The 21,242-nt window shown below is 40.1% G+C and overlaps 1 protein-coding gene and 1 long non-coding RNA gene across 8 annotated transcripts in view; one reads left to right on the top strand and one right to left on the bottom strand.

Annotated features, from left to right (window-relative positions):
* RBM47 (RNA binding motif protein 47) overlaps positions 1–21,242 on the bottom strand; it is a 115,429-nt gene that overhangs the window by 59,939 nt on the left and 34,248 nt on the right. The window contains exon 1 of one of the 6 annotated variants that reach the window (XM_073342209.1): positions 1,928–2,013. The exons of 4 other annotated variants lie outside the window; for them this stretch is intronic. The gene's annotated coding sequence lies outside the window, so the exon portion shown is untranslated. Of the gene's footprint in view, positions 1–1,927; positions 2,014–21,242 lie in introns of those variants that run through there. One more of the 6 variants, XM_073342212.1, reaches the window with a different exon arrangement.
* LOC140910664 (uncharacterized) overlaps positions 2,763–21,242 on the top strand; it is a 96,112-nt gene continuing 77,632 nt past the window's right edge. For both annotated transcript variants that reach the window (XR_012158686.1, XR_012158687.1), the window contains exon 1: positions 2,763–2,920. This is a non-coding gene — a long non-coding RNA (uncharacterized lncRNA). The remainder of the gene's footprint in view (positions 2,921–21,242) is intronic.

Raw genomic sequence — 21,242 nt, 5'->3', positions numbered from 1 at the left:
TGACAGCAAACTATGGACAGCAGCTTTTGCTCATGGACCTTTTAACTATTATGCCTCTTTCAATTGAAATTTGTATCTATTTGGTGGTGTTTCTTTGCATTCCTGCACAGACATTTGGGAAGAAGATTCATAGGTATACAGGGTTTGGAATCCCACCAAAGTAGGTCTTTCGAAGTGTAAACAGGACTGAAAGACTGAACAAATTTTGTCAACAGTCTTGTCCCTTCTATTTAATCCATTAATTCTTCCTTATGGTGACCTGCTAGAACTCTATCATCACATGACAATAGGCAAGATAACGTTGCTCTCTTTTGTTTCAGATTTTTACGTTTTTTAATCCAGTCCCTGAGCGCTGAGATAAAATCTGTAATCTTTAAAGACTGTAACCAAAAGTTCTTAAACTATATCAGCCCAATTTATAGTCTGGCATTGACAGAAAATTATTTGGATGCAAATACAAGACTCATATTTACTATGAGATCTAGAAATGAAAGTCACTGGTGGCCCCCTGGATTGCTGTTAATACAAGGGTTGCTTTTCTATGCAATAGCTGAAAGACTAGGGCGCTGGTTTTACCTAGACTTTACATTTCTGAAGGCCTGTTTCATTTATTTACACCTCAGGGTTGTGGGATTTCAAATATCTTTTTTTCCAGTAATTGTCTCACTATGTTGCAGGAGCTGTGACCACTGCACTCTGTACTAGTTTTTTAGTGGCCCCATGCAGCACGATACATCAACATCACATTTGGTTTAAGCAACTTTTAATATACTGTAAGGGCTGTTAGCCATTGGTGCTGGATGCTATCAAAGTTTATCTACTAAATCTGGCTACTCTTTAGCATGTGAGTACAGTAAGCAACACCCAGATTTATAGAGTGTTCCCTCACATCAGAGAGGTATTAAAGCAAAACTGCATAGGATGTTGCATTGAGTTTGACTTAGGAGGAGGAAATCTGAAACAATAGATGCTGTAGCATTTTTTCCCTCTAAAGAAATAACAGATTTTCCCTTTCTAGTGATATATTTTCCCTATTTTACCTCCCCTCTTTGGATTCAGAACATATTGTAGATAATCACAGAATTTTACCTATCTCACATTTAATATTTATTACACATCAAGCTATTATTGAAAACTCACCTCTTGTGATTACCTGAGAACAAACTGGGAAATCATGGGGGTAGGGTGGTTCGGTTATTATTAAGGCTTATATCTCAAGGCATGTTAGAATTATCAAATTATAACATTACAGAAGGAGAACTTATTACCATTTGGTTGAATCAGCTTGTATCATTGTGATATATTTTTTTATCTATAATATTCTTAGAGCAGTTCTTTGAAACTACTCAGCTTCACTTCTGTCTTTTCTATATGTGGATTATATTAGAAAAAAGTTATAAATCTGATTTCTGATTTGTCTATGTCTCGTAACTTGGACAGCACAGGAAAAAATCCTGAAAAAGTTTGTCATGTTGCCTCTTTTAGCAAAACTAGATTCAACATTTAGCATGTCTTTACAGAGCGAGTCACTAACCACATCCCTGTTTCAATCACTGGATTACACATTTTATTTTAGAAGCCTTGACTCTTGTTCTAACCCTTTGGTTACAGGACAAACTGAGTCCAGTTGGTTTAATTCATTAGAAAACCTCAACCATATGAAGAACAATACTTATATAATTCTTGTGAATTTTACTTCTGCATTTAAAAAAAAAACCCCAAAAGCAAATAGACATTGATCAATCAATGCCTTAGATCACAATTTGTAACTGAATTATATTTGACAAAAACAAACTATAAAGAGAAATGCTAGTTACTGTTTTTATTTTCGAGTTCTGCCATGTAAACCTTTAGCAACCTTTACAGTCAAACACCATTGCTCTTCTTGAATTTCTAACTCAAGAAAAAGTAAAGTATGAAACAGTACCTGGCAAGTACCTGGTGTGCTCTTGTGCTCTCTCACTCTCTCTCTCCCCTCCCACAGGCAGCTTGGCAATGGAATGCCCTTCAAATCCATGGCTGACTGCTTTTGGTAAATGTTTTACGAGACACTAAGCAACCTTCTGTCCCACCCTCCATGCAAACACCATTGCGAGAACACGGTATCATGGTCACAAAGGAACATATATGCAGTACAGAGCACTGTAAATGCAGCAAAGAAACCCTGTTTTGACTCCCCCTTTCCCCGAAATAAAAAATCCCTAATATGAAAGGGGGATATGAGAGAAGCGTGCTGGGGGGGAAACTACATCAGCAGGACTATTAATAAATATTTTTCAAGGAGTAAATCATGATAACCTTTTTCTTTATTGTTCTAATCTGCAAGCAAACCTAGGCATGTCTAACAGGAAAACTGATGAACAGTTAATAAAGTGGAGCATATCTTTTCTAAATAAATCCTCAGTATAGGAACAGTCATCCCAATGACCGTTACAACTTTAAAAGAAACCAAAAAAAACCCCATAACCAGCCCTACTGTACTCTGAAATCGCACAGTAAAATTATGTGAACAGAACCAAATCACAGTGACAAGCAAAATGAATGTAAAAGGAACTTCTCAACAAGGTGCTTTCCTAATAAGAAAACCTGCCCGCTTTTCAGCTTCCCTGAAGTTACCCAAAGTTAAAATTCTACTAGTCCCAAACCAGAGTTTTTGCATTCCATTCAAGTTAACAATTACAAATGGAGGACAGCAGAAACCAGCTGGCATTAAAACCGTGAAACTATCTGACTTGACAAAGTAACACCACTGGTCGCAAAAGAGGAGAGGTCAGTGAACTAACTTGAAAATGACAGCGAGGGTTTAAACAGATGACTGAATCATACACAACAGCGCAATAGCATAGACGAACCCTCACTAACTCCTGATACCCAGACACATGCACACGAGCCAACAAAAAAATCTTTTTTCCCTCCATCAGTAAGTGTTGTATTTTTGAGACAGTATATTGTCTGCTGTGTTCTATCTTGTTGTGGGTAAGTTCGATTTATTTTGTCTAATTTGATTTCTTTATGGTCCTACATTGTACAAATATATATATATTGTGACGGGGCAAGACCAGATGGCTATGGAAAAGTAGTGGGAAACAAATATATTAGCTCCAGGCTAAACAAATCCCTAGTACCAGGATAAGTGAAATGGCAGCTGCTCCAGGTCAATTAAGACACCTGGGGCCAATTAAGAACTTTCCAGAAGGCAGGGAGAATGCTAGGTTGATTGGGACACCTGAAGCCATTCAGGGGCTGGCTGAAACTAGTTAAAAGCCTCCCAGTCAGTCAGGTGGGTGTGCATGTCAGGAGCTGTGGGAGGAAGTTGCGCTGTTGGAGAGACTGAGTAGTACACACCATATCAGGCACAAGGAAGGAAGCCCTGAGGTAAGGGTGAAGTGGAGCTTGAGGAAGTGAGGGCTGCTGTTGGGGAAGTAGCCCAGGAAATTGTACAGGTCATGTTTCTAAAAGGTCAGCTACCATAGCTGATACTATTAGGGTCCTTGGGCTGGAGCCCAGAGTAGAGGGTGGGCCTGGGTTCCCCCCCACACCTTTGCCCCCTGATTAATCACTGAGACTGGGAGACAACAGAGACTGTGCAAGGAAGGATAACTTCTCCTCACCTCCCTCGCTGGCTTATGATGAAAATGGCTCAGTAGACTGTGACTTTTGTCTTTAGAGAGAGAAGGGTTACATGGCAGGTCACAGTGAGCCTCTGAGGCTAGCGAAATCCACCAGGAAACACGGGACCCACGGAGGCAAGGACAGAGCTTTGTCACAATATATGTATATTCTAATCAATCACTTGATACATACATCCAAGCTATCTATAACAATCTGTTTGGTGGCTTGTTTTTCATAATGTATACATGACGGTAATGAGTATTCCAATGTTCTGGATTTTATGTATAGTGTGGATTTTGCACTAAGTCAGATACTCGGCTGGAGTGAATTGGAGAAGGTCCATTACTTTCAATGGAGCTATGCTAATTTAGACCAGCTAAGGATCAGGTTAGGTTGGTAGGTTAATTCTAATGAAAAATCAATCCCAACTCTACTTTTGATTTTTCTCTGTCTACTAGGTCCTCCTACAGTTACTTTAATTCAATCCACTGGCATTTGGAAAGTTCTGCCAATGGATCAGTAGAAGCATGACTAATGTACAGAATAGTATCTGACACACATGATCGCATATGAATTTGTTAGCATTCCAGTCGGCAACCAGACTTTGAGTGGACTCATCCTGATGTGTCACAGAAAGGGAGAATAGTTTCCTGGTCCTTCTCAGTTGTAAATTAGAGGGGCAAATATACAACCTAGGAAGCTTTCTATATACGTATATGAAGAATAAGACACTGAGTTGTGCAAGTGGTAGCAATATCACCAGCAGCAATGAAGAGGTTCACTGAGCGTGTTGCAGACGGTAAATCACAGGCAACACCTTAGTTCTCAATACATCAAAGGGGTTTCCTGACACATAGAGTACGGATAATTTTTCATCAGGATGCTATTCTTATGCTAATATAAAGGCAAATCGCTATTTTTTGGATAATCCAGTCCCAGTTCAGGGTGGAGTAATGAGAAAAGGGCCGTGGGCAGGTGAACAGTTTACATAGCTGGGCTGATGCTGAAGTTTGCACATGCAACTGCCTCCAACCCCAGAAAACACATGTAAACCTGGAGGTCACTGACATTTCGATGTTAAATTACATTTTATTTTTACATGTTTTAAGCAAAGACTTTTGTAAAGACAGTTTATAATTTGAATATCCTCTTCAGTTTCTAGGCCAAATGTGTTTAAAAATAGGACATCCAGGGAATTTTGTTGTCGTCTTCAATCAAAGTCTACCCTCATGCTTTGTTTTATACTCAAAAGGATTTTAGGCAGCCCCTAAAGACAAGGAGAAGGACTGAGAGGCCAGCTGGGAGGAGAGAGGATTGGTCAGTTGCTCGCTAGAGCTGGGTGAAGTTTTTCAACCAACATTTTTTGGAGAAAATGCAGATTTGGCATCAGTGAAACAATTTAGCAAATTTGTGTTGATTTTGCCAAATTGTTTTAATAAAAAAACAAACAATAACAAATTTTGAAAAAATAGAAACGTAACTATTTTTATTCAAAATGACTTTTCATTTAGAAATGTCCTTTAATTTTATTTTAAACATTAAAAACATGCTCAAAATCAAAACATAAGATATTTTGTTTGACCTAAAATGATTTTTTTGACTTCTTGATTTGCCAGAAATGGTGAAAATTTTCATTTATTAGTTGACTCAAAATGAATTTTTTTTAAAATGACCAGTGAACTGAAAAGTAATTTGCCCAGCCCTATTGCTGGCATTCCTGTGTGCCACAAAGATAGAACATGGGTTGACCTGGGAATAGATGAGAGTTGGGGCTCCCGTTTGCCTTTTGTGGTCACAGAACTTAAGTCTGCATGTGAACCTACAGGGGCTGGTTCACTGGCAATCCCTGAACGCAAACTGAGCTTGGCTTGTAACTGAACCCTGCACTATTTGCACAGCCTTGCCCATATGCAAATTAGCCTAGATAGTTCTCAGAAACCGTCATTGTGGTAGCAGTTGCTAGGGACAATGTAGAAATTATATTTTATTAGTTTCACTCATTCCTGATGTTCCCAAAAGACTTCCCATTACATAACCTGACCTTTGCCTGGAAGTTGGAGAAAGAGGGAGGATTCTGATGAGCTTCTCTCAGCATTTTGTATTTAAGAATGTCATTCCAGCAGTCCATGTCCATACAGGATGGAGTCTAGTATTAATGTGGTCCTTGACATCTGCAGACAATTCATATTTAATTCAGTTCATATCAACTGGTCATTGTGGTGATGCCATGGGATACTCTACAAAAATGTGCAATGCTTAGTGTGTGGGTGCTGTTAAATCCCAATCATCTTGGATTCTCTCCTGAGAGCTTTCAGAGTAGCAGCCATGTTAGTCTGTATTCGCAAAAAGAAAAGGAGTACTTGTGGCACCTTAGAGACTAACAAATTTATTTGAGCATAAGCTTTTGTGAGCTACAGCTCACTTCATTGGATGTATTTTCCACTGAATGTATCCGATGAAGTGAGCTGTAGCTCACGAAAGCTTATGGTCAAATATATTTGTTTGTCTCTAAGGTGCCACAAGTACTCCTTTTCTTTCTCCTGAGAGCAAGGCACCCCACAGCTGCTTTAAAACATTTGCTTTCCTTTCTGTCAGGAAGTGTGGTCTTTTGACTAAAGCATAGGATGGGGAGTCAGGAGACCTGGGGTCTATTGCCAGCTCTGCAACAGGTTTCCTGTGTAATGGTGGACAAATCACATTAACCTCTCTGTGTCTCATTTTTGTCATCTGTAACTCATACAGGTGTTGTGAATTTTAATTCATTATAGATAGAGAGCACTGGGACCCTCCTAAGGGAGGAGCTATGTACATGCAAATTATTCTTCTACAGAAAAGCTTATTTGATCACGGGCAATGACCAAAGTAGACTTAGCCACGTGGAGTCTGTACAGGACTTGTGACAAGTTCAGATAGGACACACAAGTTTGCCAGAGTTTGTCACAATTCTACATTTTTCCTTTTAAAACATGCTACTGACTCTGGAGTCTGTGGCCTATTAATAAAGCTGGGCAGGAAACAGTTTTTAAGATGTCTTCCCACCTCATCCCCGCAATTCCACATGGGGATGAATCATAGAATTGTAGAACTGGAAGGGACCTTGAGAGGTCATCTAGTCCAGTCCCCTGCGCTCATGGCAGGCCTAAATATTATCTAGACCATTTCTGACAGGTGTTTGTCTAACCTGCTCTTAAAAATCTCCAATGACGGAGATTCCACAACCTCCCTAACAATTTATTCCAGTGCTTAACCACCCTGACAGTTAGCAAGTTTTTCCTAAAGTCCAACCTAAACTGCCCTTGCTGCAATTTAAGCCCATTGCTTCTTGTCCTATCCTCAAAGGTTAAAGAGGATAATTTTTCTCACTCCACCTTGTAACAACCTTTCATGTACTTGAAAACTATTATCGTGTCTCCCCACAGGATTCTCTTCTCCAGACTAAACAAAACCCAATTTTTTCAATCCCAGCTTGGTATTGTCCATAAATTTTGTAAGTGTACAGTCTATGCCATTATCTAAATCATTGATGAAGATATTTAACAGAACCAGAACTGATACCTGCGGGATCCCACTCGTTATGCCCTTCCAGCTTTACTGTGAACCACTGGTAACTACTCTCTGAGAACAGTTTTCCAACCAGTTTTGCACCCACCTCTAAGTAGCTCCATCTAGGCTGTATTTCCCTAGTTTGTTTATGAGGGTCATGTGAGACAGTATCAGAAGCCTTACTAAAGTCAAGATGTACCACATCTGCCACTCCCCCCCATCGACAAGGCTTGTTACCCGGTCAAAAAAAACTATTATGTTGGTTTGACATGATTTATTCTTGACAAATCTATGTTATTTATCACCTTATTATCTTCTAGATGTCTTCAAACTGATTGCTTAATTATTTGCTCCTTTATCTTTCTGGGTACTGAAATTAAGCTGACTGGTCTGTAATTCCCTGGATTGTTCTTTTCCCCCTTTTTATAGATTGGCACTATATTTGACCTTTTCCAGTCCTCTGGAATCTCACCCATCTTCCATGACTTTTCGAACATAATCACTAATGGCTCAAATATCGCCTCAGTCAGCACCTTAAGTATTCTAGGATGGATTTCATCAAGCCCTGGTGACTTGATGACATATAACTTGTCTAAGTAATTTTTAACTTGTTCTTTGAAATTATGAGAGAGAGTCACCCCAGACTAGCCAACAGCCAAGTGTAGGATTAACCACAAGGCTGTTGGCTATTCTGGGGTGTGTTTCTCAGTCTCTCCTGTTGGAGCTGTTTCACTTGCTATAAATCATTAAATATTCATTGGGCCAGAGAGAAAACAACTGATTTTATAGCCCAATGGTTAGGGCATTCACCTAGGATGTGAGAGATGCATGGACTTTGTCTTCTGTTTTGACCAGGAAATCCATTCTGGACCTGAGAGACAGTCTCAAGAAAAGTTGTGTCAAAACTGATAATATTTCTGTGAATAGTTCAGTTTTGATGAATCAGCATTTCCCAACCCCTGACCCCTCCCAAATTTTTTTTTTTTTTTATTTCTGACCAGGGTTCTCCTTATTAACATCAATTAAATCTAAATTTTCTACTCCTTTAGACCATCTCAGTATCTCTTAGGTAAAGACACCCCTACCTGGGTCAGAATCAGGAATTGCTCTTGAGGTAAAAAGTATGAGACTCTACTGCTTGAGCTAAAGGACCAGGTTGACATTAGTTTGTGTGCTACTGTAGATCCGGCCAGTATTCAGCAACTGTTTTAGAAAGAATGGCCAAAACCTCATGTTCCCCAGTGGGTCATCCACACTCTCTGAAATAATGTTGAGCCTGTCAAGTGGCCAAATTTGTGTTCAGTCATCATGATTGGTAGAGGTCTGGGTGACACACTGCATCTTATTAGTCATATCACTATAATGCCACACAACACAACCCACTTTCTCACACTTGATTTGGAGAGATATAGTGTGAACTAAATAACTTATTGTTAATTAATAAGTTAAGTTGATACACAAGTGAAAAAGGATCTCTCCTATTTGTGTGGAGCTACAGCTTTGTGAAACTCAGTGTTTTCATTCATATGGGTTTGTGCAAATTTTTTCTCTAATTTCCAAGGAATTCGCGCCAAACTCAAACCAAAACAATTGAGTTTCACCTGCTTTTGGAATGAAGCAGTAAGGGTACTTAGCACTTAAACATTTCAAAGCTTGGTACAACCATAAACTTATGAGGTAAGTAACCCTGCAAAGCACTGTCAGAAGATACGTTCATTTTGAAGATGATGAAAACATTGAGGTAAAGTGACTTGATGTGGTAAGACAGTGCCTGAGATGAACGTTGTTTCTCACAGTTTTGGCACAAATCTATAAACAGGATCACATTCTCTCCAAACCATTTATAAGGATTGATAAACCTGGACTGAATTTCATTTCTCCTCTTTTTCTGTTTCCAAACAGAAGTTTTTCACAGCTCTGCAACATTCAGAGTGACCCAAACACTTCTCATGAAATTCATCTAATCTCTGCATCATCTATTCCAAAGTTCCTCATATCATGCTTACACAGATAACCAAGGGCAAGTTTTTGATTAACATATCAGTGACAGAAGAAACTGTGACCCACAGAAACTTGGCGTTTCACTCTCTCTTCTCGGAGTCCAACCTTTGTCACAGAGCATAGCTTTCAAGGGCAATTATAACACTTGAATATTTGCTTACTGGAAATGGAAGAGATGTTGTGTCATACAGCATTCTGGCTGTAAAGTCAATGTTAACTTAGGACAGAAAATTTATATCTTCAGATTGATTTGGAGGCAAGAATAGGTGTACATTTCAGAAATGGAAAAAGCACCTAAAAATCCATAGTCTTTTGGAAGAAGCATTATCAGTTAAATGTCAGTTACTCAGGAAATATTAATAGCCTCAACAACAACAAAATTAAAGTGTTTCAGATAAAGTACCTGATTGGGTGCATTTCTGTTTGCCATGAGTTTCTGCACTAGTTAGTAAATGATAAATAGTTCTCACTTCATTCAGGGTATGTTTGTGTTTCATCCTTATTGGCAATATTCAGATTGATAAACAATGCAGCCAAGCGCAGATAAATCTAGCATGGCAACCAGGAGCAAGTCCCTATGGCTGCTGTAGAAGCTTTAAAAGTTTTATGTTCATAATAAAGAGCCTACCATATTAGAATAGTGAGCCCTGCAGAGATAATGTGCTCAGACTCATCTCCCCTCCCAGGAGAAAAGAGTGTTTTGTTCTTCTCTGTAGTGGCCCCTCCAATAAATATCAGAGCAGAGTTGACAAATGCCAAAGGGAACTGCATGCCACCCTCTTGAGCAGAAGGACTGGCAACCCTTCGAAGCTGTAAGGGAACTGGTATGAAGGAGAAAGGATAATGGGCATCTACTCTTGAGGCTCCATGTGGGACCCTAAGCATCTCTACCACAGGGGGAAATAATAACAAAAGCAAGCATCAAGAGCATTCATTGGCAACTTGCTCCTTAGCAGTGGTGGATGATGGTGCTCACCAGGGTAGCATGTATTCTGCTTGTAACACAGTACTTTGTGCTTGTTGAGATTTTGCAAATCTACACTGCAGCTGGGAGTGAGTCTCCCAGCTCAGGGAGACCGAGTTGTGCTCGTGAGGCTTGTGTTAGCACACTAAAAATAGCTGTGTAGATGTTGCGGCACATCTGACCCCTTAAGCTTGAGACCCTGGGCTGCAATGTCTAAGCAATGTCTATGCAGCTATTTTAAGTGTGAGCCCTGCTGGCAAAGTCTGTCTATCCAGGCTGGCAGGCTCACTCCCAGCTACAGTATAGACATACCCTACACTGCCACCATAACAATTCAGCCACTGCAACTGCTGTGCCTATTCTTTACTTTGGTTATAGCTTCAGTGTCTAAGGGTTTAGAACAAAGAACTCTAGGTCCAGAGCTAGTGCAAAATTAGTCCTCCCCAGAGCAGAGAATGAGTGCTCCTACAAGCAGCGTGAGTGCTTTTGGAGAAGGAGATAATAGCATGGCTGTTCACATAACTCCTCTAGTGGCCGATCCACAGGCTGGCATCATTCGTGTTTTCACCAGGCAGGGTTTCTGTCATCTGTGGCTGGAAAAGCATGCAACTTGGAAAAAAATTGTCCACGATCCATAGAAAAACTGAATGCTGATGGAAGAAAATACTTGCTATTTGCAATTCTGTTTCCAGGAAGATTTTCTGTCTTTAAAGAGCTGACTAGCAAAAGATGGGTAAAAGAAGTACAAAATCCTGCAATAACAGCTTAGAGAACATCCCACACAAGAAGGAATTTTAAAAAACAGATAAAATATTTGTCTGCTCGCTTCTTTACTTGTTGCTTTTTTTAAAAAAAAAGTTTAGAAAGAAGATACACACATTTCAGTTAGAAGATCCAAAGATTTCTTGAAATGTCTAGATTTTATCTGCATTTTGTGGGAAAGTGCTACGATGGTGATTCAGCAAGCTCTGACTGCAGACAAGTATTTCAAAATACTTCCTTGTAGCTGTTCAGCTTGCTTCTACATGTGTTGCTGTATTGCACCATACCACATGGGGTCACATTTATAACAGTAAGGAATTAGAAAAGTTCAACCAGGAAGCAAGCTACTTTAAAAAACAAACAAACCACAAACATACCCACACCTCGTAAATCTATGCGGAGTTTAAACTAGGCACCTAAATCCAAAATGTAGATGCTCAAAACCACCACTCAGTTGCTACCTAACTCTGTAGGCACCTCTGGACATATGCAAATCCACCTGAGTTCTGATGCCTGGGCACCTACCTCACACTTATACCCCAGTGTGATCTTCAAACTAAGTGTTCCCTGTAGGGTCTGATCTGGGAGGTATGATCAGAACACTCCTGTTGGATCAGAGTTGGCAGTGGTCCCTTATAGAGTTTAACCCACTGCTTAGATAGGCACTCACCCAGGATGTGGGACACCTATGTTTAAATCCACCCTCTGCCTGATATGAAGCAGTACCTCTCAGGTGAGTGTCCTAACCATTGGGCTATAGGGTATTCTGGGGTAGGTGTCTCTCAGTCTCTTCTGTTGAAGCTGTTCCACTTGTATCCCTGCTCCTCATCAGGCAGAGGGGGAATTTGAATCTCCCACATCCTGTGAGTGCTCTAAACACTGGGCTAAAGGTTATAAGATAACCACCAACTACTCCTCCTCTGTTTTATGCTGAGATGGGTGTCATACTTTAAAATTCAGTATTTGTGCTCTATACTATGACTATAAAATTAGTCATAGGACCAAGCACTTTTTCATGGTGGTGGGGTGGGGGGAAACAACAGTGTTGCTTCATTGATTTCCATGAAGCTATGCTTATTTACACCAGCTCAGCTTCTGGCCCATAGAATTTATATGTAATTGATTTTAGTCTAAATTTCTCACAGTTGCTTTTAGTTTTATACTTTTATACAGTAACTATGGAATATGGAGGAACACTCAATTATTAAGGGCCAGATTCCGCAAATAGTGCCATTGATTTTAGAGGGACTAACCACAAAGTATTCATGGGAAGAAATGGTGATAGAGTCTTGTGACATGTAGCTATGGTAATAGAGTTCAGAACCCATCCATCCATAATCATTCAATTCCTTTGCAGCCTGCACCAAAATGGGCAATCTCTATAGCAATGTTTAGGGCACTTTATGTCAGAGGTAATGATAGCAACATAAACTAGATAAGAATTTTCCCAACAAGAAGATTGTGGATGAGTCCAGTTCTACCAGAAAATAGCCTTATAGTGGAATAAAAGGATACTGGGCCAGATTTTCACAAGAACTTGGCTCCCATTATCAGCACCAAAATAAGTAACCAGATTTTCAAAAGAGCCGAGCACACTGGATGCTGAAATTTTTGGAAAATTTTGCCATAAGCATCTCAATGGGAGTTGCTGAGTGCTGAGCAATGCTGAAAATCTGAGTGATGCTAATACAGGACCAGAATATGACTGGATTCTATGCCTGCTCCTGGATGGCCCACATTAGGAGGACTTGAAGGACCACAAGCCTGTGATTTTGTACTCAAGGAGCAACTAGGGGTTGATATTGCTCCATTGGGAGCTGGGGGCAGCAGCTATATATTACACTGTGGCTCAAACCAGGCCATCTCCCAAATTTTAGAAACACAAAACCAGGCCATCTCCCAAATTTTAGAAACACAAAAGTGTATAGCCCTCTTTGTCCCCATCTGTTGGCTAATACTCCAGAACAGCATTGCTCATGAAGTGTAGCTCAAAATCAGGACCTGAGGTTTTTATTGTAAGTACCACATACACTGTCCTGAGCAATGAAGACTCTCATAACCATATTCCCTTATCAGTGGATGCAGATGACAGGGAAAATACCACAAAAATAAGGGATTGATTAATTTATGTGTTCTAAGGCAAAAGGATGTTTGTAATTGCTTAATATATATATAGATAACCGTCTGTTGCTTAGAAAAGTAAAAATTTGAAAAAATTACTTTCCCAAAATGTCATAGTGGCTTTCATAGTTTTTCTTCTTTAAAAAGTAATACTAGGAAGAAAGATATCTTCCATTTCATCTTTTTCAGTTTAGACATTTTCAATTACAATGTAAAATGTGTGTATTATTCCTATGAGTTATATAATTATATGCCACTGTTTAGTGCAGAAGGTTTTGATTACAATTTTGATAAATTACTGTAGTTCTCTGAAACAGTAAAGAAACTGTTTATTCTATACAATGATGTATTTGTATTACAATCTGAGTTATATGTATAGGTACACAGGGGAGATATTTTAGGTTTTAAAAGTGCTTTGGGAGATACCACTGAATATAAAGGGCTGTAAAATGTAAGCGCTTCTAAGAAATTATAAAAAGACTGATTTATAAAGCATTAATTCTGCTGTTCCAGGATGGAGAATATGAACTCTGATTAGGTTGCAGCCATTTGATCATGTTAGCAGCAAACTACAAAAACGCCTTAGCATCCTAAGGGTTAAACATTGACAAATATTTGCTATATAACTTTAATATTCTGTCCTAAACACTTGATTATATACAGCCTCTTTCTCTAGCTCAGGAAGTGCACTTGCTGCTGTAAGTGAATCCCAAAAGGTGAACATAATTTCTCTTTAAAGAATAAAGCATAAGAAGATAGTGTATATGGAGATTTTACAGCTGAGTGGAAAAGCTCAGACTGAATCAGTCTTGCCAGCAAAATGGTGAACTTTGACCATATTATTTGTAAAATATTTGGATGAAATCCTTTCTGTTCTCATGTGTTTTACCAGATAGTCACTGATTTTGTTAAAGGAGAAGTGTTTGTTAAAGGTTCACCATTACACTGGGGTGGAGAGGCTGCAGAGCTGGCTACAAACACTGTGGATCCTTTATTCTGTGTCCCTCATGACACCCTCTCTCCCTACTCCAGAGGAATCATGCTCCTTCCAGAACCTCTCTCAGAGGGAACCCCAGTATGGAGTGAGGCTTCAAAAAGGTAATACAGCCTCAGGAGAGGACAGTGTTGTGGCAGCCAAGTGTGGGCCAAATACAAGCTGGACATTGAGCAGCAGCAGCGGCAATGGTAGAGATCACAGAGGATTAGTGTAGAGGATGGTGTGTAGAGGTCCTGAGATATGGCTGGGAAAAGGTCAATAGAAAACTTGGTTATGAGCATTTTCAGTGAAGTGAAGATAGTAAAATCTGATCTGGAGGAGATCCAGGGTAAAGTTGGAGGAGAGGGAGTTGAGGCAGTGGTTGTAAACTGCCCCTTGGATGAGATTTGTTGATGAAGGTGAAAAGGCAAGTGGCGTGATATTTGTGGGGCAGTCAGGTGGAGGGTCCGCATTCTGAGGACAGGAGAAATCCGATCATGCTTTTATTGTGAGATAAAGGAGCCAGAGGAGAGGACTCAGAAGATGGAGAGAGTGAGAGCAAGTGAGATGCTGCAGGAGGAAATGTGGGACAGATGGATGTGTTTTGGAGGAGAACAGGTTAGAAACCTTGATGTCTGATGGAGGAGGGGGGAAAAGCAAAGGGCAGGAAGGAAATGAGAGTGAAAAAAGGGAGAGAGGAGGGAAATCAGGGCTGATCTTATTGATATTCTGTTTGAAGAAGTTAGCAAGATCCTAAGCAGAGAGGAAGGAGGATGCAGGGGAGGGGAGGATTTAGGAGAGAATCAAAAGTTGTAAATAAGTGATATGGGGGGCGGCTTGTATTGGGAGCCAGTGAGGTTGGAAAAATAGTGCTGTTTGCTAAGAAATATGCAGAACTGAAGAAGGAAAGAACTAATTTTCAGTAGGGAAAATCTGCACGGTCATAGGATTTCACCAGAGACATTCAGCAGCACTTAGTTGGCTGTTGGAAGTGACCCAAGCTCAAGGGCTGGCAGAATGGACTTTGCCCTGGGTAAGACAGGGAAGCGAATTGAGGACATAGTGGAGCAGAGGGATCTGACAGTTGTCACCAGAAGAGGAGGAGGAGAGAGCAGGGAGAAGACTGAGAGGTAGGGAAGTCATAAACACAGATGTATTGGAGGTCACAGAAGGGCTGGGAGGAGGGGTGATGTCAGGCAGCTGGGGAATGCTGAAGGAGATGAGTTGATCGTGAGAGTGGAAACGCAAATATTCAAAGATCAGAGAAGGGGCAGTGTTTAGTGAAGACTAGGTCATTGTTCCATGAGAGGGATAAAATGATTCAGAGTTGAAGATCAAATACAGAAACGAGGGTAAGGAGCTGGAAAACTAGTGGGTGGGGTGGGACATCAAATGAAGTTGATTTCACTGAGAATGAAGGTTGTGGATTGTGAGGAAAGGAATAGGGTGAGCTGGGTGTTCTAGTCAGAGTGGAAGGTGGCTGAGGAGGAGTCTGGTTGAGGATGGTTGATGGTAGCTTTGGGGAGTGGGAAAAGAGAGTAAAGTCAGATGAGAGGTGTTTGAAGAAGGAGAATATGTAGGGTGGAAGTTGCTGCAAGTGAGGAGCAGGAAAGCCTGACAATCGTGTGGGGACAATCTGAAATGAGGGATTTGAGAGCGAGTGGGGGGGGGGGGGCATTGAGAGAACGAGCAGCTGCAGAGGCAGTGTTGGGAGGTGGGGGCAGGATCCAGGATTCTGCTAGTGCCGGAGATGGAGAGAGTGGGAGATGAAGGGGCTTTGGATAGTAGTGATTTTTTCTGAGAACAATGTATCTTTTTCATTGTTCTTGATTAAAGTAGTGCTAGATGGATTTTTTTTACTTATTAAGAATCTTCATATAAAAGAAGCCAAGGAGAATCAATAATACCCTCTTACAGCAACTGTATCACATGTGCATATCAACTATGTGGCAAAACTTGTTCCTCTTCTATGCAAGAACTAAAACTAGATATCACTTACTCTTACGCACACATAGCCAGTAATACTTCATGCTTGTAGTGTTCTATTCTATTGTATGAGAGCTCAAGGGATGAACACCACAATGTTCTGTACCAGAAAACTGCTGCATTTATCCAATATATAAATTTCTCACAGTAATTTTGTGGTATTGCTATCTTCTAGATCCCCCATTACAGCTCAAGTTGTCTCACTATATTTTTCCATGCAAAGAGAGGTTTAAATAAAAAAATTTAAAAAACACACACACAAAAAAAAAACAACCCACCACACCACGGGGATACATACTATGGCAGGGCACTTTGAAATGAATTTTGAAACATCTAACTGTGAACTGCAACAACCACACTGAATTTCTTTTCATTATGGCTCTCCCAAGCATCATGCTGTTGTTAGTGGAAATGTGTTGATTAAAACTTCCATTTATATGGTACATCTTGTTGTCGTCCACATTTCCAGAATCTAGACTCTTTTCCTTCTCTGATTATCTGAAGGAAGAAATTGTAATATTTTGGCGTATGCAAGATACTTGACATGTGGACCCAGTTCTGCCCCCATGTAAACCAATACGTCTTCCCTTGAAATTGATAGGTGCTGTGTATGGATACTTGAGGGTAGATTTGGGTTTGTATTTATAAGTAGAGATGGGCCAGGTTGTTGGTGTTTAGATCTCAGTTGCAATTAAGTTTAGACTAGTGTTCAGGTTTCAGGCTTGGATTTGTTTTACATGAGCGACACTGGAATCTCATGAGCTGTTCTCACTAACTTTTGGCACTAAAGGGCAGAAATGTCAGTAGAGTAGCATGTTCCTGCAAGACTTCTGCCACTTTAGGGCAAAATCTCATGAGAAATAGCTGTTTGTGTTAAACTTGGGCAGCATCTGAACAAGAACCAAAGCTCTAGGGGCCGCTTTGAATCTTAAGAGCTAAATGATCTAAGTCCCTAAAATGGATGGATGGATCAGGTAATTTGGGGATCTAAATGCACCCATTTTTTCCATGTGAAGAAGAGAAAACTTTAAGGGGAACTGAATTTTTGTCTCCATTATGCATATATAGAATCATAGAATATCAGGGTTGGAAGGGACCTCAGGTCATCTAGTCCAACCCCCTCCTGAAAGCAGGACCAATCCCCAATTTTTGCCCCAGATCCCTAAATGGCCCCCTCAAGGACTGAGCTCACAACTCTGGGTTTAGCAGGCCAATGCTCAAACCACTGAGCTATCCCTCCCCCCTTGCTTTATTGTTAGAGGATTAATCAGAAGTGACAGGCTACCTGAATTTTTTTTTTTTTGGGGGGGGGGGGGGGGAGACCACTGAAGCAAGTTTTGAAATAAAGCACATTTAAAAATTGTATGGGCACTGCAAATAGCTATTGGAGGAGGGGAGAAGTAGATCAAATTTGGGGGGTCCCTGGATGGTCATTTTAACATTGGATTGTCATAAAGATGTTAAAGCAGGAAGATCAGATTGCAGGACAGCTGTTTGAGTCATTCAATCCTAAATACAAGATCAAGTTCTGAACCCAAACAAAATGTTATCATACTAGTAATGTCAACATATGTGATGAGTTTGCAAAGTGGAAAACAGGATGCTCTGTAATTATTTCTGCTTGCCTTTATCTTTTGAAACCTACTGTATGACTCTAAATATAAACCTTATTGGTGTTTTGAAATGACCTTAAAGTATTGTGAAGTGATGGTTAGTATTTGATATCATATCTATGCACTGTTGTATTATTTATATTGATGACTTACATTTACACAGTGTCTTTCATCTAGAAGGATCTCAACACACTTGATAAACTGCAGCATACATGCATTACTTCACCCACTCTTGAAATGCAGCCATCTCTGGAGAGGAACACAGTGCTACACAGTTAAGGTTGGAAATTAATAATACCATATCCCATTGAAATCACAGTGGGTTTCTGGGTAAGCAGAATGTATCTACTGAATTAGACACAAGTCTTTACACGAATTTTCAGATGAAAAGTACTGGTGGCATAGGGATTGCTTTGGTGCCTGAAGAGCTGAACATCCTGATAAGTTTTAAAATGTAATTTTCTTTCTTATAAGGCCACACCACTCTTTATAAAAGAGCACACCATTTTCCCAAGATAAAGTCTAAAAAGTTTGACAGATAATCATAAAGAAAATGACACCATAAAAAAAAAAGAGTAATTTGCCATAATTACTGCTAAGAGCCCTTGGAAGTGATAATTGGCTGCCTCTTTCCTTTAATAAAGCAATGAAAAGCAAAATACAACATAGCTCTTTGGCTCCGCAAGCCAGAATGTCTTTATACAGAGATGAGATGTGCTCTGTTTTCTGTCATCTTTGGGCAAATGTAGAATTTTGGATAAGTGTTCCACTACCATCATAAAAAGATTACTCTGAAAATTAATTTCTGGACATTTAAATAAAAATGGTGCATTCTAAAAAATTCCAGATGGAGTAAATTAGATTTTTTTTCTGATTACCTAAAATTTTCCTTGCACTTTAAATTAGACACACTATTTTTATCACTTCCTAGTCCTGAACTGATGAATAATATTTGTGTACACTGACATTCTACTCCAGAGATCTAAGCACAGGTACTTAAATACAAAGCAATAGATGGCTCTATGTCAGTAGGGTATGAAATTATTCCTATATATCTAGTGATTTCTGGTTTCAGTGGGACTACTCATATGAGTAAGGGTTTGCATGATTTGTAAATTTAGTTAAAGCACTTTGAAAAGGTCATTTTCTTTCTTAAAAGGCCATGCCACTCTTAAAAAAACAACAACAACAAAAACAACAAAAAACTTTTCTAGATCACTTATATATTTGTCATGGGTAGGTTATTTCTACCCATAAGTGACATATTTAAGAGATCCAAAACCAGCTCCAGTTCCCAATAAGGATGTGACAACAGTAAAACAAATATATTTTCCCAAAGAGCCCTCTGATCCACTTAAGGAAATTTATCCTCCCCTATTTTTACTATGCCTCTCTCCAGAATCCTTCATACAGCCTATTTCTCTCCGCCAGAGAAGGGCTGAATTTGTCTGTCTTTGGAGTCGGTTAACTCCATGCAGTGACCTAAAGGAGCACTAAAGAGTGATGCAAGACTTCTCCCTTCCTTCCCTCGGGGGGCATAGTGTCCTGCCTGTTTTTGCAGCATCATTTCCTGCGCTCCTGGAAGCATGGTATCCAAACTCAGGGTATGTCTATACTACCCGCCGGATCAGTGGGCAGCGATCAATCCAGCGGGGGAGGTCAATTTCTCCCGTCTAATCTAGACGGAATAAATCGACGGAATAAATCGACGCCTGAGCGCTCTCCCATCAACTCCTGTACTCCAGCACCGTGAGAGGCACAACCCTAGAAATACTTAATAATTTGTATTTTTCATACTCAAACAATTTGCACAACAGCCCTGTGAGTTGGAGTGGTGTTATGTAGAAACAATAGGCAAAGAGAGTAAGTGACTTATCCAAGACCATAAATGGGGATCCACTTTCTAGAACTGGGATTAGAACTCAGGAATTTCTGTTTACCAGTCCTGCTGGCTGTATTTACCACTGTGCGTAAGTGGGGGGGAAAACATTAGCTAAAGTTAAGAGAAGAATATTAATTCAAGATTAATAAGTCCGATACAACAAAAGCAGCGGGGATGAATACATTGTTATCAAGTTTGTGTGTGTTTTTTCATAGTGCTGCTATAGTGCAGGGTCTTGCATGTTTCCATTTTTAAACTCCTATTTTCCCTATTTTTTGTTTCAACTAAAAATGTAAATTTTCTCCAGCCAGCTATCTGGCATATTCAGGGCCTGTTTTAGCCCAGGAAAGAACTGGAATTGCAACATCTTTTCTAGAGCAGTTGCACATAGTTACCATGCAGTGCCCTGCCTGCTAGGTAGCATAGTGCTCAATGCACAAGAACGCATCACACCTGAGCTCTGTATTTTATGCAGTTCTATTTTGTATAAATTATTATACTGTACTTATCACCACAGTAACTAAGTGCCTTCCAGTAGTGCATTAAGCAATGTGACTCACATCTGTCACGTGTTTGTTCTTTCAGCCTCTCTCCAGGAGAAGCATGTGCAATAGACTGCCTTGTTTTAGTTGGGTGTTTTAATATATATATGTTGATATGTATGTTAGAGAAGGCAGGGTCAAAGACATATGCCTTGCACTTGGAGCAGAAGGTGGTGAGGTTTGATGGTTCTTAGTTTCTTCAGGAGTTAATTCCACAGTCTTGGACAGCCCCCTGAGAAAGTTCTGTCTCCTCCATATACTAGACTTACCCTTACAGTAGAAAGTTTTATTGTGCCAGAGGAGCAGAGTTATTGGCTATGGTCTCCATTCTGGAGCTTTAGGCTTTTAGATTCTATGGGGCCCAGGCCATGGAGGGATTTGAAAATAAGGACTGAGACCATGAACTTGATTCATAATTCTGTGAGAAGCCAGTGTAGAGAGTGGAGGACAGGTTTGATGTGCAAGTGGTAGCCTGTGTTGCTGAGAAGATGCGCTGCACAGTTCTGTGCTAGTTGGGGTTTCCTAAGTGTGGAAGGCCTCATGCCCAGATATACTGCATTGCGGTAGACAAGCTGAGAGGAGAGGTGACAAAGATAGGGATAACTGAGGCCCCGTCATCATCTGCCAAGATGGGATGGAGTCTTCTAGTGACCCAGAGATGACAGAAAGCGTAACTTGTGGATGATTCCCTATCCCATTCCAAATTTACCCAAGGTTCTGGTATTAATTATTAAAGCCCTCAAAGACTTGGGCTTAGCTATGTCAGAGGTCACCACTTTCTCTGTAACCTACTGCAATCTTGGGGATATTGTGTCTGACAGACTCCAGGGTGAAAATCTCAGGAACTGGGGACTGGATGTTCCCACTGGCAGGCACTCATCTGTGGAACTCCTTACTACCAGAAATAAGCATGAGCTTTGGTCTTCCCACAGTTAGGGCACAACATAAGACCTCCTTCATGCAAGCCTTCCGTCCAGGAAGCCAATGGAATGTGTTGTGCAACATCATTCAGGTGATCTGAACAAGTGAGAATACCACGCTCAAAAAGTGTGGAGAATTTGGTCCATTAGTCTTGTTGCTATTTTTTGCTTATGCAATTGGTGCTTAGATACTGAATTGATAGATGCATTAAAAATTCACAGACATAGATTAGATAGATTCCTCTGATTATTTGCAGTTGTCAATCTTTGATGCCAAGTATAATTTTCTTGTGGGTTTGTATTCTGTATGTGTACTTTTA

The sequence above is a fragment of the Lepidochelys kempii genome, chromosome 4, assembly GCF_965140265.1.
Source record: "Lepidochelys kempii isolate rLepKem1 chromosome 4, rLepKem1.hap2, whole genome shotgun sequence".
NCBI classification, from domain to species: Eukaryota; Metazoa; Chordata; order Testudines; family Cheloniidae; genus Lepidochelys; species Lepidochelys kempii.
Note: the sequence above shows the minus strand (reverse complement) of the source record. Positions and strands in the feature narration are given on the sequence as shown.